Consider the following 23,191-nt stretch of genomic DNA (forward strand, 5'->3'; position numbering starts at 1 on the left):
TGCCCAGGGGCCCCAGGCCCTGACTGCAAAGAATCCTTATAACGAAGGATGGACCCCACACCGAAGTTGTCCCCACTTCAAACTTGTGCTGCCCTGATAGACCCAAGGGAGCCCTACAAACTGACATCAGGAACCTGGACTGCTGAGTTTTCTTTCCCAGGGAAAATGGAAAAAGGATGTGCCCAGGGGCCCCTGGCCCTGACTGCAAAAAATCCTTATATCGAAGGATGGAACCCACACCGAAGTTGTCCCCACCTCAAACTTGTGCTGCCCTGATAGACCCAAGGGAACCCTACAAACTGACATCAGGAACCTGGACTGCTGAGTTTTCTTTCCCAGGGAAAATGGAAAAAGGATGTGCCCAGGGGCCCCTGGCCCTGGGCTGGGGCCTCACTGCAAAGAATCCTTATATCGAAGGATGGACCCCACACCGAAGTTGTCCCCACCTCAAACTTGTGCTGCCCTGATAGACCCAAGGGAGCCCTACAAACTGACATCAGGAACCTGGACTGCTGAGTTTTCTTTCCCAGGGAAAATGGAAAAAGGATGTGCCCAGGGGCCCCTGGCCCTGGGCTGGGGCCTCACTGCAAAGAATCCTTATATCGAAGGATGGACCCCACACCGAAGTTGTCCCCACCTCAAACTTGTGCTGCCCTGATAGACCCAAGGGAGCCCTACAAACTGACATCAGGAACCTGGACTGCTGAGTTTTCTTTCCCAGGGAAAATGGAAAAAGGATGTGCCCAGGGGCCCCTGGCCCTGACTGCAAAAAATCCTTATATCGAAGGATGGACCCCACACCGAAGTTGTCCCCACCTCAAACTTGTGCTGCCCTGATAGACCCAAGGGAGCCCTACAAACTGACATCAGGAACCTGGACTGCTGAGTTTTCTTTCCCAGGGAAAATGGAAAAAGGGTGTGCCCAGGGGCCCCAGGCCCTGACTGCAAAGAATCCTTATAACGAAGGATGGACCCCACACCGAAGTTATCCCCACTTCAAACTTGTGCTGCCCTGATAGACCCAAGGGAGCCCTACAAACTGACATCAGGAACCTGGACTGCTGAGTTTTCTTTCCCAGGGAAAATGGAAAAAGGATGTGCCCAGGGGCCCCTGGCCCTGACTGCAAAGAATCCTTATAACGAAGGATGGACCCCACACCGAAGTTGTCCCCACCTCAAACTTGTGCTGCCCTGATAGACCCAAGGGAGCCCTACAAACTGACATCAGGAACCTGGACTGCTGAGTTTTCTTTCCCAGGGAAAATGGAAAAAGGATGTGCCCAGGGGCCCCTGGCCCTGACTGCAAAAAATCCTTATATCGAAGGATGGAACCCAGACCGAAGTTGTCCCCACCTCAAACTTGTGCTGCCCTGATAGACCCAAGGGAGCCCTACAAACTGACATCAGGAACCTGGACTGCTGAGTTTTCTTTCCCAGGGAAAATGGAAAAAGGATGTGCCCAGGGTTCCCGGGCCTTGGGCTCCGGGGCCTCACTGCAAAGAATCCTTATATCGAAGGATGGACCCCACACCGAAGTTGTCCCCACCTCAAACTTGTGCTGCCCTGATAGACCCAAGGGAGCCCTACAAACTGACATCAGGAACCTGGACTGCTGAGTTTTCTTTCCCAGGGAAAATGGAAAAAGGATGTGCCCAGGGGCCCCTGGCCCTGACTGCAAAAAATCCTTATATCGAAGGATGGACCCCAGACCGAAGTTGTCCCCACCTCAAACTTGTGCTGCCCTGATAGACCCAAGGGAGCCCTACAAACTGACATCAGGAACCTGGACTGCTGAGTTTTCTTTCCCAGGGAAAATGGAAAAAGGATGTGCCCAGGGGCCCCTGGCCCTGACTGCAAAGAATCCTTATATCGAAGGATGGACCTCACACCGAAGTTGTCCCCACCTCAAACTTGTGCTGCCCTGATAGACCCAAGGGAGCCCTACAAACTGACATCAGGAACCTGGACTGCTGAGTTTTCTTTCCCAGGGAAAATGGAAAAAGGATGTGCCCAGGGGCCCCTGGCCCTGACTGCAAAAAATCCTTATATCGAAGGATGGACCCCACACCGAAGTTGTCCCCACCTCAAACTTGTGCTGCCCTGATAGACCCAAGGGAGCCCTACAAACTGACATCAGGAACCTGGACTGCTGAGTTTTCTTTCCCAGGGAAAATGGAAAAAGGATGTGCCCAGGGGTCCCTGGCCCTGACTGCAAAGAATCCTTATATCGAAGGATGGACCCCAGACCGAAGTTGTCCCCACCTCAAACTTGTGCTGCCCTGATAGACCCAAGGGAGCCCTACAAACTGACATCAGGAACCTGGACTGCTGAGTTTTCTTTCCCAGGGAAAATGGAAAAAGGATGTGCCCAGGGGCCCCTGGCCCTGACTGCAAAGAATCCTTATATCGAAGGATGGACCCCACACCGAAGTTGTCCCCACCTCAAACTTGTGCTGCCCTGATAGACCCAAGGGAGCCCTACAAACTGACATCAGGAACCTGGACTGCTGAGTTTTCTTTCCCAGGGAAAATGGAAAAAGGATGTGCCCAGGGGCCCCTGGCCCTGACTGCAAAAAATCCTTATAACGAAGGATGGACCCCACACCGAAGTTATCCCCACTTCAAACTTGTGCTGCCCTGATAGACCCAAGGGAGCCCTACAAACTGACATCAGGAACCTGGACTGCTGAGTTTTCTTTCCCAGGGAAAATGGAAAAAGGATGTGCCCAGGGGCCCCTGGCCCTGACTGCAAAAAATCCTTATATCGAAGGATGGAACCCAGACCGAAGTTGTCCCCACCTCAAACTTGTGCTGCCCTGATAGACCCAAGGGAGCCCTACAAACTGACATCAGGAACCTGGACTGCTGAGTTTTCTTTCCCAGGGAAAATGGAAAAAGGATGTGCCCAGGGGCCCCTGGCCCTGGGCTGGGGCCTCACTGCAAAGAATCCTTATATCGAAGGATGGACCCCACACCGAAGTTGTCCCCACCTCAAACTTGTGCTGCCCTGATAGACCCAAGGGAGCCCTACAAACTGACATCAGGAACCTAGACTGCTGAGTTTTCTTTCCCAGGGAAAATGGAAAAAGGATGTGCCCAGGGTTCCCTGGCCCTGGGCTGGGGCCTCACTACAAAAAATCCTTATATCGAAGGATGGACCCCACACCGAAATTGTCCCCACCTCACACTTGTGCTGCCCTGATAGACCCAAGGGAGCCCTACAAACTGACATCAGGAACCTGGACTGCTGAGTTTTCTTTCCCAGGGAAAATGGAAAAAGGATGTGCCCAGGGGCCCCTGGCCCTGACTGCAAAGAATCCTTATATCGAAGGATGGACCCCACACCGAAGTTGTCCCCACCTCAAACTTGTGCTGCCCTGATAGACCCAAGGGAGCCCTACAAACTGACATCAGGAACCTGGACTGCTGAGTTTTCTTTCCCAGGGAAAATGGAAAAAGGATGTGCCCAGGGGCCCCTGGCCCTGACTGCAAAGAATCCTTATATCGAAGGATGGAACCCAGACCGAAGTTGTCCCCACCTCAAACTTGTGCTGCCCTGATAGACCCAAGGGAGCCCTACAAACTGACATCAGGAACCTGGACTGCTGAGTTTTCTTTCCCAGGGAAAATGGAAAAAGGATGTGCCCAGGGGCCCCTGGCCCTGGGCTGGGGCCTCACTGCAAAGAATCCTTATATCGAAGGATGGACCCCACACCGAAGTTGTCCCCACCTCAAACTTGTGCTGCCCTGATAGACCCAAGGGAGCCCTACAAACTGACATCAGGAACCTGGACTGCTGAGTTTTCTTTCCCAGGGAAAATGGAAAAAGGATGTGCCCAGGGGCCCCTGGACATGGGCTGGGGCCTCACTGCAAAGAATCCTTATATCAAAGGATGGACCCCACACCGAAGATGTCCCCACCTCAAACTTGTGCTGCCCTGATAGACCCAAGGGAGCCCTACAAACTGACATCAGGAACCTGGACTGCTGAGTTTTCTTTCCCAGGGAAAATGGAAAAAGGATGTGCCCAGGGACCCCTGGCCCTGGGCCCCGGGGCCGCACTGCAAAGAATCCTTATATCGAAGGATGGACCCCACACCGAAGTTGTCCCCACCTCAAACTTGTGCTGCCCTGATAGACCCAAGGGAGCCCTACAAACTGACATCAGGAACCTGGACTGCTGAGTTTTCTTTCCCAGGGAAAATGGAAAAAGGATGTGCCCAGGGGCCCCTGGCCCTGACTGCAAAAAATCCTTATATCGAAGGATGGACCCCACACCGAAGTTGTCCCCACCTCAAACTTGTGCTGCCCTGATAGACCCAAGGGAGCCCTACAAACTGACATCAGGAACCTGGACTGCTGAGTTTTCTTTCCCAGGGAAAATGGAAAAAGGATGTGCCCAGGGGCCCCTGGCCCTGACTGCAAAAAATCCTTATATCGAAGGATGGACCCCACACCGAAGTTGTCCCCACCTCAAACTTGTGCTGCCCTGATAGACCCAAGGGAGCCCTACAAACTGACATCAGGAACCTGGACTGCTGAGTTTTCTTTCCCAGGGAAAATGGAAAAAGGATGTGCCCAGGGGCCCCTGGACATGGGCTGGGGCCTCACTGCAAAGAATCCTTATATCAAAGGATGGCCCCCACACCGAAGATGTCCCCACCTCAAACTTGTGCTGCCCTGATAGACCCAAGGGAGCCCTACAAACTGACATCAGGAACCTGGACTGCTGAGTTTTCTTTCCCAGGGAAAATGGAAAAAGGATGTGCCCAGGGGCCCCAGGCCCTGACTGCAAAGAATCCTTATATCGAAGGATGGACCCCACACCGAAGTTGTCCCCACTTCAAACTTGTGCTGCCCTGATAGACCCAAGGGAGCCCTACAAACTGACATCAGGAACCTGGACTGCTGAGTTTTCTTTCCCAGGGAAAATGGAAAAAGGATGTGCCCAGGGGCCCCTGGCCCTGACTGCAAAAAATCCTTATATCGAAGGATGGAACCCACACCGAAGTTGTCCCCACCTCAAACTTGTGCTGCCCTGATAGACCCAAGGGAACCCTACAAACTGACATCAGGAACCTAGACTGCTGAGTTTTCTTTCCCAGGGAAAATGGAAAAAGGATGTGCCCAGGGGCCCCTGGCCCTGGGCTGGGGCCTCACTGCAAAGAATCCTTATATCGAAGGATGGACCCCACACCGAAGTTGTCCCCACCTCAAACTTGTGCTGCCCTGATAGACCCAAGGGAGCCCTACAAACTGACATCAGGAACCTGGACTGCTGAGTTTTCTTTCCCAGGGAAAATGGAAAAAGGATGTGCCCAGGGGCCCCTGGCCCTGACTGCAAAGAATCCTTATATCGAAGGATGGACCCCACACCGAAGTTGTCCCCACCTCAAACTTGTGCTGCCCTGATAGACCCAAGGGAGCCCTACAAACTGACATCAGGAACCTGGACTGCTGAGTTTTCTTTCCCAGGGAAAATGGAAAAAGGATGTGCCCAGGGGCCCCTGGCCCTGACTGCAAAAAATCCTTATATCGAAGGATGGACCCCACACCGAAGTTGTCCCCACCTCAAACTTGTGCTGCCCTGATAGACCCAAGGGAGCCCTACAAACTGACATCAGGAACCTGGACTGCTGAGTTTTCTTTCCCAGGGAAAATGGAAAAAGGATGTGCCCAGGGGCCCCAGGCCCTGACTGCAAAGAATCCTTATAACGAAGGATGGACCCCACACCGAAGTTATCCCCACTTCAAACTTGTGCTGCCCTGATAGACCCAAGGGAGCCCTACAAACTGACATCAGGAACCTGGACTGCTGAGTTTTCTTTCCCAGGGAAAATGGAAAAAGGATGTGCCCAGGGGCCCCAGGCCCTGACTGCAAAGAATCCTTATATCGAAGGATGGACCCCACACCGAAGTTGTCCCCACCTCAAACTTGTGCTGCCCTGATAGACCCAAGGGAGCCCTACAAACTGACATCAGGAACCTGGACTGCTGAGTTTTCTTTCCCAGGGAAAATGGAAAAAGGATGTGCCCAGGGGCCCCTGGCCCTGACTGCAAAAAATCCTTATATCGAAGGATGGACCCCACACCGAAGTTGTCCCCACCTCAAACTTGTGCTGCCCTGATAGACCCAAGGGAGCCCTACAAACTGACATCAGGAACCTGGACTGCTGAGTTTTCTTTCCCAGGGAAAATGGAAAAAGGATGTGCCCAGGGTTCCCAGGCCCTGGGCCCCGGGGCCTCACTGCAAAGAATCCTTATATCGAAGGATGGACCCCACACCGAAGTTGTCCCCACCTCAAACTTGTGCTGCCCTGATAGACCCAAGGGAGCCCTACAAACTGACATCAGGAACCTGGACTGCTGAGTTTTCTTTCCCAGGGAAAATGGAAAAAGGATGTGCCCAGGGGCCCCTGGCCCTGACTGCAAAGAATCCTTATATCGAAGGATGGACCCCACACCGAAGTTGTCCCCACCTCAAACTTGTGCTGCCCTGATAGACCCAAGGGAGCCCTACAAACTGACATCAGGAACCTGGACTGCTGAGTTTTCTTTCCCAGGGAAAATGGAAAAAGGATGTGCCCAGGGGCCCCTGGCCCTGACTGCAAAAAATCCTTATATCGAAGGATGGACCCCACACCGAAGTTGTCCCCACCTCAAACTTGTGCTGCCCTGATAGACCCAAGGGAGCCCTACAAACTGACATCAGGAACCTGGACTGCTGAGTTTTCTTTCCCAGGGAAAATGGAAAAAGGATGTGCCCAGGGGCCCCAGGCCCTGACTGCAAAGAATCCTTATAACGAAGGATGGACCCCACACCGACGTTATCCCCACTTCAAACTTGTGCTGCCCTGATAGACCCAAGGGAGCCCTACAAACTGACATCAGGAACCTGGACTGCTGAGTTTTCTTTCCCAGGGAAAATGGAAAAAGGATGTGCCCAGGGGCCCCTGGCCCTGACTGCAAAAAATCCTTATATCGAAGGATGGACCCCACACCGAAGTTGTCCCCACCTCAAACTTGTGCTGCCCTGATAGACCCAAGGGAGCCCTACAAACTGACATCAGGAACCTGGACTGCTGAGTTTTCTTTCCCAGGGAAAATGGAAAAAGGATGTGCCCAGGGGCCCCTGGCCCTGGGCTGGGGCCTCACTGCAAAGAATCCTTATATCGAAGGATGGACCCCACACCGAAGTTGTCCCCACCTCAAACTTGTGCTGCCCTGATAGACCCAAGGGAGCCCTACAAACTGACATCAGGAACCTAGACTGCTGAGTTTTCTTTCCCAGGGAAAATGGAAAAAGGATGTGCCCAGGGTTCCCTGGCCCTGGGCTGGGGCCTCACTACAAAAAATCCTTATATCGAAGGATGGACCCCACACCGAAATTGTCCCCACCTCACACTTGTGCTGCCCTGATAGACCCAAGGGAGCCCTACAAACTGACATCAGGAACCTGGACTGCTGAGTTTTCTTTCCCAGGGAAAATGGCCGAAGGATGTGCCCAGGGGCCCCTGGCCCTGACTGCAAAGAATCCTTATATCGAAGGATGGACCCCACACCGAAGTTGTCCCCACCTCAAACTTGTGCTGCCCTGATAGACCCAAGGGAGCCCTACAAACTGACATCAGGAACCTGGACTGCTGAGTTTTCTTTCCCAGGGAAAATGGAAAAAGGATGTGCCCAGGGGCCCCTGGCCCTGACTGCAAAAAATCCTTATATCGAAGGATGGACCCCACACCGAAGTTGTCCCCACCTCAAACTTGTGCTGCCCTGATAGACCCAAGGGAGCCCTACAAATTGACATCAGGAACCTGGACTGCTGAGTTTTCTTTCCCAGGGAAAATGGAAAAAGGATGTGCCCAGGGGCCCCTGGCCCTGGGCTGGGGCCTCACTGCAAAGAATCCTTATATCGAAGGATGGACCCCACACCGAAGTTGTCCCCACCTCAAACTTGTGCTGCCCTGATAGACCCAAGGGAGCCCTACAAACTGACATTAGGAACCTGGACTGCTGAGTTTTCTTTCCCAGGAAAAAGGCCGAAGGATGTGCCCAGGGGCCCCTGGCCCTGACTGCAAAAAATCCTTATATCGAAGGATGGACCCCAGACCGAAGTTGTCCCCACCTCAAACTTGTGCTGCCCTGATAGACCCAAGGGAGCCCTACAAACTGACATCAGGAACCTGGACTGCTGAGTTTTCTTTCCCAGGGAAAATGGAAAAAGGATGTGCCCAGGGGCCCCTGGCCCTGACTGCAAAAAATCCTTATATCGAAGGATGGACCCCACACCGAAGTTGTCCCCACCTCAAACTTGTGCTGCCCTGATAGACCCAAGGGAGCCCTACAAACTGACATCAGGAACCTGGACTGCTGAGTTTTCTTTCCCAGGGAAAATGGAAAAAGGATGTGCCCAGGGGCCCCTGGCCCTGACTGCAAAGAATCCTTATATCGAAGGATGGACCCCACACCGAAGTTGTCCCCACCTCAAACTTGTGCTGCCCTGATAGACCCAAGGGAGCCCTACAAACTGACATCAGGAACCTAGACTGCTGAGTTTTCTTTCCCAGGGAAAATGGAAAAAGGATGTGCCCAGGGTTCCCTGGCCCTGGGCTTGGGCCTCACTACAAAAAATCCTTATATCGAAGGATGGACCCCACACCGAAATTGTCCCCACCTCACACTTGTGCTGCCCTGATAGACCCAAGGGAGCCCTACAAACTGACATCAGGAACCTGGACTGCTGAGTTTTCTTTCCCAGGGAAAATGGCCGAAGGATGTGCCCAGGGGCCCCTGGCCCTGACTGCAAAGAATCCTTATATCGAAGGATGGACCCCACACCGAAGTTGTCCCCACCTCAAACTTGTGCTGCCCTGATAGACCCAAGGGAGCCCTACAAACTGACATCAGGAACCTGGACTGCTGAGTTTTCTTTCCCAGGGAAAATGGCCGAAGGATGTGCCCAGGGGCCCCTGGCCCTGACTGCAAAGAATCCTTATATCGAAGGATGGACCCCACACCGAAGTTGTCCCCACCTCAAACTTGTGCTGCCCTGATAGACCCAAGGGAGCCCTACAAACTGACATCAGGAACCTGGACTGCTGAGTTTTCTTTCCCAGGGAAAATGGAAAAAGGATGTGCCCAGGGGCCCCTGGCCCTGGGCTGGGGCCTCACTGCAAAGAATCCTTATATCGAAGGATGGACCCCACACCGAAGTTGTCCCCACCTCAAACTTGTGCTGCCCTGATAGACCCAAGGGAGCCCTACAAACTGACATCAGGAACCTAGACTGCTGAGTTTTCTTTCCCAGGGAAAATGGAAAAAGGATGTGCCCAGGGTTCCCTGGCCCTGGGCTGGGGCCTCACTACAAAAAATCCTTATATCGAAGGATGGACCCCACACCGAAATTGTCCCCACCTCACACTTGTGCTGCCCTGATAGACCCAAGGGAGCCCTACAAACTGACATCAGGAACCTGGACTGCTGAGTTTTCTTTCCCAGGGAAAATGGCCGAAGGATGTGCCCAGGGGCCCCTGGCCCTGACTGCAAAGAATCCTTATATCGAAGGATGGACCCCACACCGAAGTTGTCCCCACCTCAAACTTGTGCTGCCCTGATAGACCCAAGGGAGCCCTACAAACTGACATCAGGAACCTGGACTGCTGAGTTTTCTTTCCCAGGGAAAATGGAAAAAGGATGTGCCCAGGGGCCCCTGGCCCTGACTGCAAAAAATCCTTATATCGAAGGATGGACCCCACACCGAAGTTGTCCCCACCTCAAACTTGTGCTGCCCTGATAGACCCAAGGGAGCCCTACAAACTGACATCAGGAACCTGGACTGCTGAGTTTTCTTTCCCAGGGAAAATGGAAAAAGGATGTGCCCAGGGGCCCCTGGCCCTGGGCTGGGGCCTCACTGCAAAGAATCCTTATATCGAAGGATGGACCCCACACCGAAGTTGTCCCCACCTCAAACTTGTGCTGCCCTGATAGACCCAAGGGAGCCCTACAAACTGACATCAGGAACCTAGACTGCTGAGTTTTCTTTCCCAGGGAAAATGGAAAAAGGATGTGCCCAGGGTTCCCTGGCCCTGGGCTGGGGCCTCACTACAAAAAATCCTTATATCGAAGGATGGACCCCACACCGAAATTGTCCCCACCTCACACTTGTGCTGCCCTGATAGACCCAAGGGAGCCCTACAAACTGACATCAGGAACCTGGACTGCTGAGTTTTCTTTCCCAGGGAAAATGGCCGAAGGATGTGCCCAGGGGCCCCTGGCCCTGACTGCAAAGAATCCTTATATCGAAGGATGGACCCCACACCGAAGTTGTCCCCACCTCAAACTTGTGCTGCCCTGATAGACCCAAGGGAGCCCTACAAACTGACATCAGGAACCTGGACTGCTGAGTTTTCTTTCCCAGGGAAAATGGAAAAAGGATGTGCCCAGGGGCCCCTGGCCCTGACTGCAAAAAATCCTTATATCGAAGGATGGACCCCACACCGAAGTTGTCCCCACCTCAAACTTGTGCTGCCCTGATAGACCCAAGGGAGCCCTACAAATTGACATCAGGAACCTGGACTGCTGAGTTTTCTTTCCCAGGGAAAATGGAAAAAGGATGTGCCCAGGGGCCCCTGGCCCTGGGCTGGGGCCTCACTGCAAAGAATCCTTATATCGAAGGATGGACCCCACACCGAAGTTGTCCCCACCTCAAACTTGTGCTGCCCTGATAGACCCAAGGGAGCCCTACAAACTGACATTAGGAACCTGGACTGCTGAGTTTTCTTTCCCAGGAAAAAGGCCGAAGGATGTGCCCAGGGGCCCCTGGCCCTGACTGCAAAAAATCCTTATATCGAAGGATGGACCCCAGACCGAAGTTGTCCCCACCTCAAACTTGTGCTGCCCTGATAGACCCAAGGGAGCCCTACAAACTGACATCAGGAACCTGGACTGCTGAGTTTTCTTTCCCAGGGAAAATGGAAAAAGGATGTGCCCAGGGGCCCCTGGCCCTGACTGCAAAAAATCCTTATATCGAAGGATGGACCCCACACCGAAGTTGTCCCCACCTCAAACTTGTGCTGCCCTGATAGACCCAAGGGAGCCCTACAAACTGACATCAGGAACCTGGACTGCTGAGTTTTCTTTCCCAGGGAAAATGGAAAAAGGATGTGCCCAGGGGCCCCTGGCCCTGACTGCAAAGAATCCTTATATCGAAGGATGGACCCCACACCGAAGTTGTCCCCACCTCAAACTTGTGCTGCCCTGATAGACCCAAGGGAGCCCTACAAACTGACATCAGGAACCTAGACTGCTGAGTTTTCTTTCCCAGGGAAAATGGAAAAAGGATGTGCCCAGGGTTCCCTGGCCCTGGGCTGGGGCCTCACTACAAAAAATCCTTATATCGAAGGATGGACCCCACACCGAAATTGTCCCCACCTCACACTTGTGCTGCCCTGATAGACCCAAGGGAGCCCTACAAACTGACATCAGGAACCTGGACTGCTGAGTTTTCTTTCCCAGGGAAAATGGCCGAAGGATGTGCCCAGGGGCCCCTGGCCCTGACTGCAAAGAATCCTTATATCGAAGGATGGACCCCACACCGAAGTTGTCCCCACCTCAAACTTGTGCTGCCCTGATAGACCCAAGGGAGCCCTACAAACTGACATCAGGAACCTGGACTGCTGAGTTTTCTTTCCCAGGGAAAATGGAAAAAGGATGTGCCCAGGGGCCCCTGGCCCTGACTGCAAAAAATCCTTATATCGAAGGATGGACCCCACACCGAAGTTGTCCCCACCTCAAACTTGTGCTGCCCTGATAGACCCAAGGGAGCCCTACAAATTGACATCAGGAACCTGGACTGCTGAGTTTTCTTTCCCAGGGAAAATGGAAAAAGGATGTGCCCAGGGGCCCCTGGCCCTGGGCTGGGGCCTCACTGCAAAGAATCCTTATATCGAAGGATGGACCCCACACCGAAGTTGTCCCCACCTCAAACTTGTGCTGCCCTGATAGACCCAAGGGAGCCCTACAAACTGACATTAGGAACCTGGACTGCTGAGTTTTCTTTCCCAGGAAAAAGGCCGAAGGATGTGCCCAGGGGCCCCTGGCCCTGACTGCAAAAAATCCTTATATCGAAGGATGGACCCCAGACCGAAGTTGTCCCCACCTCAAACTTGTGCTGCCCTGATAGACCCAAGGGAGCCCTACAAACTGACATCAGGAACCTGGACTGCTGAGTTTTCTTTCCCAGGGAAAATGGAAAAAGGATGTGCCCAGGGGCCCCTGGCCCTGACTGCAAAAAATCCTTATATCGAAGGATGGACCCCACACCGAAGTTGTCCCCACCTCAAACTTGTGCTGCCCTGATAGACCCAAGGGAGCCCTACAAATTGACATCAGGAACCTGGACTGCTGAGTTTTCTTTCCCAGGGAAAATGGAAAAAGGATGTGCCCAGGGGCCCCTGGCCCTGGGCTGGGGCCTCACTGCAAAGAATCCTTATATCGAAGGATGGACCCCACACCGAAGTTGTCCCCACCTCAAACTTGTGCTGCCCTGATAGACCCAAGGGAGCCCTACAAACTGACATTAGGAACCTGGACTGCTGAGTTTTCTTTCCCAGGAAAAAGGCCGAAGGATGTGCCCAGGGGCCCCTGGCCCTGACTGCAAAAAATCCTTATATCGAAGGATGGACCCCAGACCGAAGTTGTCCCCACCTCAAACTTGTGCTGCCCTGATAGACCCAAGGGAGCCCTACAAACTGACATCAGGAACCTGGACTGCTGAGTTTTCTTTCCCAGGGAAAATGGAAAAAGGATGTGCCCAGGGGCCCCTGGCCCTGACTGCAAAAAATCCTTATATCGAAGGATGGACCCCACACCGAAGTTGTCCCCACCTCAAACTTGTGCTGCCCTGATAGACCCAAGGGAGCCCTACAAACTGACATCAGGAACCTGGACTGCTGAGTTTTCTTTCCCAGGGAAAATGGAAAAAGGATGTGCCCAGGGGCCCCTGGCCCTGACTGCAAAGAATCCTTATATCGAAGGATGGACCCCACACCGAAGTTGTCCCCACCTCAAACTTGTGCTGCCCTGATAGACCCAAGGGAGCCCTACAAACTGACATCAGGAACCTAGACTGCTGAGTTTTCTTTCCCAGGGAAAATGGAAAAAGGATGTGCCCAGGGTTCCCTGGCCCTGGGCTTGGGCCTCACTACAAAAAATCCTTATATCGAAGGATGGACCCCACACCGAAATTGTCCCCACCTCACACTTGTGCTGCCCTGATAGACCCAAGGGAGCCCTACAAACTGACATCAGGAACCTGGACTGCTGAGTTTTCTTTCCCAGGGAAAATGGCCGAAGGATGTGCCCAGGGGCCCCTGGCCCTGACTGCAAAGAATCCTTATATCGAAGGATGGACCCCACACCGAAGTTGTCCCCACCTCAAACTTGTGCTGCCCTGATAGACCCAAGGGCGCCCTACAAACTGACATCAGGAACCTGGACTGCTGAGTTTTCTTTCCCAGGGAAAATGGAAAAAGGATGTGCCCAGGGGCCCCTGGCCCTGACTGCAAAAAATCCTTATATCGAAGGATGGACCCCACACCGAAGTTGTCCCCACCTCAAACTTGTGCTGCCCTGATAGACCCAAGGGAGCCCTACAAACTGACATCAGGAACCTGGACTGCTGAGTTTTCTTTCCCAGGGAAAATGGAAAAAGGATGTGCCCAGGGGCCCCTGGCCCTGGGCTGGGGCCTCACTGCAAAGAATCCTTATATCGAAGGATGGACCCCACACCGAAGTTGTCCCCACCTCAAACTTGTGCTGCCCTGATAGACCCAAGGGAGCCCTACAAACTGACATTAGGAACCTGGACTGCTGAGTTTTCTTTCCCAGGAAAAAGGCCGAAGGATGTGCCCAGGGGCCCCTGGCCCTGACTGCAAAAAATCCTTATATCGAAGGATGGACCCCACACCGAAGTTGTCCCCACCTCAAACTTGTGCTGCCCTGATAGACCCAAGGGAGCCCTACAAACTGACATCAGGAACCTGGACTGCTGAGTTTTCTTTCCCAGGGAAAATGGAAAAAGGATGTGCCCAGGGGCCCCTGGCCCTGACTGCAAAAAATCCTTATATCGAAGGATGGACCCCACACCGAAGTTGTCCCCACCTCAAACTTGTGCTGCCCTGATAGACCCAAGGGAGCCCTACAAACTGACATCAGGAACCTGGACTGCTGAGTTTTCTTTCCCAGGGAAAATGGAAAAAGGATGTGCCCAGGGGCCCCTGGCCCTGGGCTGGGGCCTCACTGCAAAGAATCCTTATATCGAAGGATGGACCCCACACCGAAGTTGTCCCCACCTCAAACTTGTGCTGCCCTGATAGACCCAAGGGAGCCCTACAAACTGACATCAGGAACCTGGACTGCTGAGTTTTCTTTCCCAGGGAAAATGGAAAAAGGATGTGCCCAGGGGCCCCTGGACATGGGCTGGGGCCTCACTGCAAAGAATCCTTATATCAAAGGATGGCCCCCACACCGAAGATGTCCCCACCTCAAACTTGTACTGCCCTGATAGACCCAAGGGAGCCCTACAAACTGACATCAGGAACCTGGACTGCTGAGTTTTCTTTCCCAGGGAAAATGGAAAAAGGATGTGCCCAGGGGCCCCAGGCCCTGACTGCAAAGAATCCTTATATCGAAGGATGGACCCCACACCGAAGTTGTCCCCACTTCAAACTTGTGCTGCCCTGATAGACCCAAGGGAGCCCTACAAACTGACATCAGGAACCTGGACTGCTGAGTTTTCTTTCCCAGGGAAAATGGAAAAAGGATGTGCCCAGGGGCCCCTGGCCCTGACTGCAAAAAATCCTTATATCGAAGGATGGAACCCACACCGAAGTTGTCCCCACCTCAAACTTGTGCTGCCCTGATAGACCCAAGGGAACCCTACAAACTGACATCAGGAACCTGGACTGCTGAGTTTTCTTTCCCAGGGAAAATGGAAAAAGGATGTGCCCAGGGGCCCCTGGCCCTGGGCTGGGGCCTCACTGCAAAGAATCCTTATATCGAAGGATGGACCCCACACCGAAGTTGTCCCCACCTCAAACTTGTGCTGCCCTGATAGACCCAAGGGAGCCCTACAAACTGACATCAGGAACCTGGACTGCTGAGTTTTCTTTCCCAGGGAAAATGGAAAAAGGATGTGCCCAGGGGCCCCTGGCCCTGACTGCAAAGAATCCTTATATCGAAGGATGGACCCCACACCGAAGTTGTCCCCACCTCAAACTTGTGCTGCCCTGATAGACCCAAGGGAGCCCTACAAACTGACATCAGGAACCTGGACTGCTGAGTTTTCTTTCCCAGGGAAAATGGAAAAAGGATGTGCCCAGGGGCCCCTGGCCCTGACTGCAAAGAATCCTTATATCGAAGGATGGACCCCACACCGAAGTTGTCCCCACCTCAAACTTGTGCTGCCCTGATAGACCCAAGGGAGCCCTACAAACTGACATCAGGAACCTGGACTGCTGAGTTTTCTTTCCCAGGGAAAATGGAAAAAGGATGTGCCCAGGGGCCCCAGGCCCTGACTGCAAAGAATCCTTATAACGAAGGATGGACCCCACACCGAAGTTATCCCCACTTCAAACTTGTGCTGCCCTGATAGACCCAAGGGAGCCCTACAAACTGACATCAGGAACCTGGACTGCTGAGTTTTCTTTCCCAGGGAAAATGGAAAAAGGATGTGCCCAGGGGCCCCTGGCCCTGACTGCAAAGAATCCTTATATCGAAGGATGGACCCCAGACCGAAGTTGTCCCCACCTCAAACTTGTGCTGCCCTGATAGACCCAAGGGAGCCCTACAAACTGACATCAGGAACCTGGACTGCTGAGTTTTCTTTCCCAGGGAAAATGGAAAAAGGATGTGCCCAGGGGCCCCTGGCCCTGACTGCAAAAAATCCTTATATCGAAGGATGGACCCCACACCGAAGTTGTCCCCACCTCAAACTTGTGCTGCCCTGATAGACCCAAGGGAGCCCTACAAACTGACATCAGGAACCTGGACTGCTGAGTTTTCTTTCCCAGGGAAAATGGAAAAAGGATGTGCCCAGGGTTCCCAGGCCCTGGGCCCCGGGGCCTCACTGCAAAGAATCCTTATATCGAAGGATGGACCCCACACCGAAGTTGTCCCCACCTCAAACTTGTGCTGCCCTGATAGACCCAAGGGAGCCCTACAAACTGACATCAGGAACCTGGACTGCTGAGTTTTCTTTCCCAGGGAAAATGGAAAAAGGATGTGCCCAGGGGCCCCTGGCCCTGACTGCAAAGAATCCTTATATCGAAGGATGGACCCCACACCGAAGTTGTCCCCACCTCAAACTTGTGCTGCCCTGATAGACCCAAGGGAGCCCTACAAACTGACATCAGGAACCTGGACTGCTGAGTTTTCTTTCCCAGGGAAAATGGAAAAAGGATGTGCCCAGGGGCCCCTGGCCCTGACTGCAAAAAATCCTTATATCGAAGGATGGACCCCACACCGAAGTTGTCCCCACCTCAAACTTGTGCTGCCCTGATAGACCCAAGGGAGCCCTACAAACTGACATCAGGAACCTGGACTGCTGAGTTTTCTTTCCCAGGGAAAATGGAAAAAGGATGTGCCCAGGGGCCCCTGGCCCTGACTGCAAAGAATCCTTATATCGAAGGATGGACCCCACACCGAAGTTGTCCCCACCTCAAACTTGTGCTGCCCTGATAGACCCAAGGGAGCCCTACAAACTGACATCAGGAACCTGGACTGCTGAGTTTTCTTTCCCAGGGAAAATGGAAAAAGGATGTGCCCAGGGGCCCCTGGCCCTGACTGCAAAAAATCCTTATATCGAAGGATGGACCCCACACCGAAGTTGTCCCCACCTCAAACTTGTGCTGCCCTGATAGACCCAAGGGAGCCCTACAAACTGACATCAGGAACCTGGACTGCTGAGTTTTCTTTCCCAGGGAAAATGGAAAAAGGATGTGCCCAGGGGCCCCAGGCCCTGACTGCAAAGAATCCTTATAACGAAGGATGGACCCCACACCGACGTTATCCCCACTTCAAACTTGTGCTGCCCTGATAGACCCAAGGGAGCCCTACAAACTGACATCAGGAACCTGGACTGCTGAGTTTTCTTTCCCAGGGAAAATGGAAAAAGGATGTGCCCAGGGGCCCCTGGCCCTGACTGCAAAAAATCCTTATATCGAAGGATGGACCCCACACCGAAGTTGTCCCCACCTCAAACTTGTGCTGCCCTGATAGACCCAAGGGAGCCCTACAAACTGACATCAGGAACCTGGACTGCTGAGTTTTCTTTCCCAGGGAAAATGGAAAAAGGATGTGCCCAGGGGCCCCTGGCCCTGGGCTGGGGCCTCACTGCAAAGAATCCTTATATCGAAGGATGGACCCCACACCGAAGTTGTCCCCACCTCAAACTTGTGCTGCCCTGATAGACCCAAGGGAGCCCTACAAACTGACATCAGGAACCTAGACTGCTGAGTTTTCTTTCCCAGGGAAAATGGAAAAAGGATGTGCCCAGGGTTCCCTGGCCCTGGGCTGGGGCCTCACTACAAAAAATCCTTATATCGAAGGATGGACCCGACACCGAAATTGTCCCCACCTCACACTTGTGCTGCCCTGATAGACCCAAGGGAGCCCTACAAACTGACATCAGGAACCTGGACTGCTGAGTTTTCTTTCCCAGGGAAAATGGCCGAAGGATGTGCCCAGGGGCCCCTGGCCCTGACTGCAAAGAATCCTTATATCGAAGGATGGACCCCACACCGAAGTTGTCCCCACCTCAAACTTGTGCTGCCCTGATAGACCCAAGGGAGCCCTACAAACTGACATCAGGAACCTGGACTGCTGAGTTTTCTTTCCCAGGGAAAATGGAAAAAGGATGTGCCCAGGGGCCCCTGGCCCTGACTGCAAAAAATCCTTATATCGAAGGATGGACCCCACACCGAAGTTGTCCCCACCTCAAACTTGTGCTGCCCTGATAGACCCAAGGGAGCCCTACAAACTGACATCAGGAACCTGGACTGCTGAGTTTTCTTTCCCAGGGAAAATGGAAAAAGGATGTGCCCAGGGGCCCCTGGCCCTGGGCTGGGGCCTCACTGCAAAGAATCCTTATATCGAAGGATGGACCCCACACCGAAGTTGTCCCCACCTCAAACTTGTGCTGCCCTGATAGACCCAAGGGAGCCCTACAAACTGACATCAGGAACCTGGACTGCTGAGTTTTCTTTCCCAGGGAAAATGGAAAAAGGATGTGCCCAGGGGCCCCTGGCCCTGACTGCAAAAAATCCTTATATCGAAGGATGGACCCCACACCGAAGTTGTCCCCACCTCAAACTTGTGCTGCCCTGATAGACCCAAGGGAGCCCTACAAACTGACATCAGGAACCTGGACTGCTGAGTTTTCTTTCCCAGGGAAAATGGAAAAAGGATGTGCCCAGGGGCCCCTGGCCCTGACTGCAAAAAATCCTTATATCGAAGGATGGACCCCACACCGAAGTTGTCCCCACCTCAAACTTGTGCTGCCCTGATAGACCCAAGGGAGCCCTACAAACTGACATCAGGAACCTGGACTGCTGAGTTTTCTTTCCCAGGGAAAATGGAAAAAGGATGTGCCCAGGGGCCCCTGGCCCTGGGCTGGGGCCTCACTGCAAAGAATCCTTATATCGAAGGATGGACCCCACACCGAAGTTGTCCCCACCTCAAACTTGTGCTGCCCTGATAGACCCAAGGGAGCCCTACAAACTGACATCAGGAACCTAGACTGCTGAGTTTTCTTTCCCAGGGAAAATGGAAAAAGGATGTGCCCAGGGTTCCCTGGCCCTGGGCTGGGGCCTCACTACAAAAAATCCTTATATCGAAGGATGGACCCCACACCGAAATTGTCCCCACCTCACACTTGTGCTGCCCTGATAGACCCAAGGGAGCCCTACAAACTGACATCAGGAACCTGGACTGCTGAGTTTTCTTTCCCAGGGAAAATGGCCGAAGGATGTGCCCAGGGGCCCCTGGCCCTGACTGCAAAGAATCCTTATATCGAAGGATGGACCCCACACCGAAGTTGTCCCCACCTCAAACTTGTGCTGCCCTGATAGACCCAAGGGAGCCCTACAAACTGACATCAGGAACCTGGACTGCTGAGTTTTCTTTCCCAGGGAAAATGGAAAAAGGATGTGCCCAGGGGCCCCTGGCCCTGACTGCAAAAAATCCTTATATCGAAGGATGGACCCCACACCGAAGTTGTCCCCACCTCAAACTTGTGCTGCCCTGATAGACCCAAGGGAGCCCTACAAACTGACATCAGGAACCTGGACTGCTGAGTTTTCTTTCCCAGGGAAAATGGAAAAAGGATGTGCCCAGGGGCCCCTGGCCCTGACTGCAAAAAATCCTTATATCGAAGGATGGACCCCACACCGAAGTTGTCCCCACCTCAAACTTGTGCTGCCCTGATAGACCCAAGGGAGCCCTACAAACTGACATCAGGAACCTGGACTGCTGAGTTTTCTTTCCCAGGGAAAATGGAAAAAGGATGTGCCCTGGGTTCCCAGGCCCTGGGCCCCGGGGCCTCACTGCAAAGAATCCTTATATCGAAGGATGGACCCCACACCAAAGTTGTCCCCACCTCAAACTTGTGCTGCCCTGATAGACCCAAGGGAGCCCTACAAACTGACATCAGGAACCTGGACTGCTGAGTTTTCTTTCCCAGGGAAAATGGAAAAAGGATGTGCCCAGGGGCCCCTGGCCCTGACTGCAAAGAATCCTTATATCGAAGGATGGACCTCACACCGAAGTTGTCCCCACCTCAAACTTGTGCTGCCCTGATAGACCCAAGGGAGCCCTACAAACTGACATCAGGAACCTGGACTGCTGAGTTTTCTTTCCCAGGGAAAATGGAAAAAGGATGTGCCCAGGGGCCCCTGGCCCTGACTGCAAAAAATCCTTATATCGAAGGATGGACCCCAGACCGAAGTTGTCCCCACCTCAAACTTGTGCTGCCCTGATAGACCCAAGGGAGCCCTACAAACTGACATCAGGAACCTAGACTGCTGAGTTTTCTTTCCCAGGGAAAATGGAAAAAGGATGTGCCCAGGGGCCCCTGGCCCTGACTGCAAAAAATCCTTATATCGAAGGATGGACCCCACACCGAAGTTGTCCCCACCTCAAACTTGTGCTGCCCTGATAGACCCAAGGGAGCCCTACAAACTGACATCAGGAACCTGGACTGCTGAGTTTTCTTTCCCAGGGAAAATGGAAAAAGGATGTGCCCAGGGGCCCCAGGCCCTGACTGCAAAGAATCCTTATAACGAAGGATGGACCCCACACCGAAGTTATCCCCACTTCAAACTTGTGCTGCCCTGATAGACCCAAGGGAGCCCTACAAACTGACATCAGGAACCTGGACTGCTGAGTTTTCTTTCCCAGGGAAAATGGAAAAAGGATGTGCCCAGGGGCCCCTGGACATGGGCTGGGGCCTCACTGCAAAGAATCCTTATATCAAAGGATGGACCCCACACCGAAGATGTCCCCACCTCAAACTTGTGCTGCCCTGATAGACCCAAGGGAGCCCTACAAACTGACATCAGGAACCTGGACTGCTGAGTTTTCTTTCCCAGGGAAAATGGAAAAAGGATGTGCCCAGGGTTCCCAGGCCCTGGGCCCCGGGGCCTCACTGCAAAGAATCCTTATATCGAAGGATGGACCCCACACCGAAGTTGTCCCCACCTCAAACTTGTGCTGCCCTGATAGACCCAAGGGAGCCCTACAAACTGACATCAGGAACCTGGACTGCTGAGTTTTCTTTCCCACGGAAAATGGAAAAAGGATGTGCCCAGGGGCCCCTGGCCCTGACTGCAAAAAATCCTTATATCGAAGGATGGACCCCACACCGAAGTTGTCCCCACCTCAAACTTGTGCTGCCCTGATAGACCCAAGGGAGCCCTACAAACTGACATCAGGAACCTGGACTGCTGAGTTTTCTTTCCCAGGGAAAATGGAAAAAGGATGTGCCCAGGGGCCCCTGGCCCTGACTGCAAAGAATCCTTATATCGAAGGATGGACCTCACATGGAAGTTGTCCCCACCTCAAACTTGTGCTGCCCTGATAGACCCAAGGGAGCCCTACAAACTGACATCAGGAACCTGGACTGCTGAGTTTTCTTTTCCAGGGAAAATGGAAAAAGGATGTGCCCAGGGGCCCCTGGCCCTGGGCTGGGGCCTCACTGCAAAGAATCCTTATATCGAAGGATGGACCCCACACCGAAGTTGTCCCCACCTCAAACTTGTGCTGCCCTGATAGACCCAAGGGAGCCCTACAAACTGACATCAGGAACCTGGACTGCTGAGTTTTCTTTCCCAGGGAAAATGGAAAAAGGATGTGCCCAGGGGCCCCTGGCCCTGACTGCAAAAAATCCTTATATCGAAGGATGGACCCCACACCGAAGTTGTCCCCACCTCAAACTTGTGCTGCCCTGATAGACCCAAGGGAGCCCTACAAACTGACATCAGGAACCTGGACTGCTGAGTTTTCTTTCCCAGGGAAAATGGAAAAAGGATGTGCCCAGGGGCCCCTGGCCCTGGGCTGGGGCCTCACTGCAAAGAATCCTTATATCGAAGGATGGACCCCACACCGAAGTTGTCCCCACCTCAAACTTGTGCTGCCCTGATAGACCCAAGGGAGCCCTACAAACTGACATCAGGAACCTGGACTGCTGAGTTTTCTTTTCCAGGGAAAATGGAAAAAGGATGTGCCCAGGGGCCCCTGGCCCTGGGCTGGGGCCTCACTGCAAAAAATCCTTATATCGAAGGATGGACCCCACACCGAAGTTGTCCCCACCTCAAACTTGTGCTGCCCTGATAGACCCAAGGGAGCCCTACAAACTGACATCAGGAACCTGGACTGCTGAGTTTTCTTTCCCAGGGAAAATGGAAAAAGGATGTGCCCAGGGGCCCCTGGCCCTGACTGCAAAAAATCCTTATATCAAAGGATGGACCCCACACCGAAGTTGTCCCCACCTCAAACTTGTGCTGCCCTGATAGACCCAAGGGAGCCCTACAAACTGACATCAGGAACCTGGACTGCTGAGTTTTCTTTCCCAGGGAAAATGGAAAAAGGATGTGCCCAGGGTTTCCAGGCCCTGGGCCCCGGGGCCTCACTGCAAAGAATCCTTATATCGAAGGATGGACCCCACACCGAAGTTGTCCCCACCTCAAACTTGTGCTGCCCTGATAGACCCAAGGGAGCCCTACAAACTGACATCAGGAACCTGGACTGCTGAGTTTTCTTTCCCAGGGAAAATGGAAAAAGGATGTGCCCAGGGGCCCCTGGCCCTGACTGCAAAGAATCCTTATATCGAAGGATGGACCCCACACCGAAGTTGTCCCCACCTCAAACTTGTGCTGCCCTGATAGACCCAAGGGAGCCCTACAAACTGACATCAGGAACCTGGACTGCTGAGTTTTCTTTCCCAGGGAAAATGGAAAAAGGATGTGCCCAGGGGCCCCTGGACATGGGCTGGGGCCTCACTGCAAAGAATCCTTATATCAAAGGATGGCCCCCACACCGAAGATGTCCCCACCTCAAACTTGTGCTGCCCTGATAGACCCAAGGGAGCCCTACAAACTGACATCAGGAACCTGGACTGCTGAGTTTTCTTTTCCAGGGAAAATGGAAAAAGGATGTGCCCAGGGGCCCCTGGCCCTGGGCCCCGGGGCCGCACTGCAAAGAATCCTTATATCGAAGGATGGACCCCACACCGAAGTTGTCCCCACCTCAAACTTGTGCTGCCCTGATAGACCCAAGGGAGCCCTACAAACTGACATCAGGAACCTGGACTGCTGAGTTTTCTTTCCCAGGGAAAATGGAAAAAGGATGTGCCCAGGGGCCCCTGCCCCTGACTGCAAAAAATCCTTATATCGAAGGATGGACCCCACACCGAAGTTGTCCCCACCTCAAACTTGTGCTGCCCTGATAGACCCAAGGGAGCCCTACAAACTGACATCAGGAACCTGGACTGCTGAGTTTTCTTTCCCAGGGAAAATGGAAAAAGGATGTGCCCAGGGGCCCCTGGCCCTGACTGCAAAAAATCCTTATATCGAAGGATGGACCCCACACCGAAGTTGTCCCCACCTCAAACTTGTGCTGCCCTGATAGACCCAAGGGA

This window comes from Lonchura striata, chromosome 23 (genome assembly GCF_050655825.1).
Source record: "Lonchura striata isolate lonStrDom1 chromosome 23, ASM5065582v1, whole genome shotgun sequence".
NCBI lineage: Eukaryota > Metazoa > Chordata > Aves > Passeriformes > Estrildidae > Lonchura > Lonchura striata.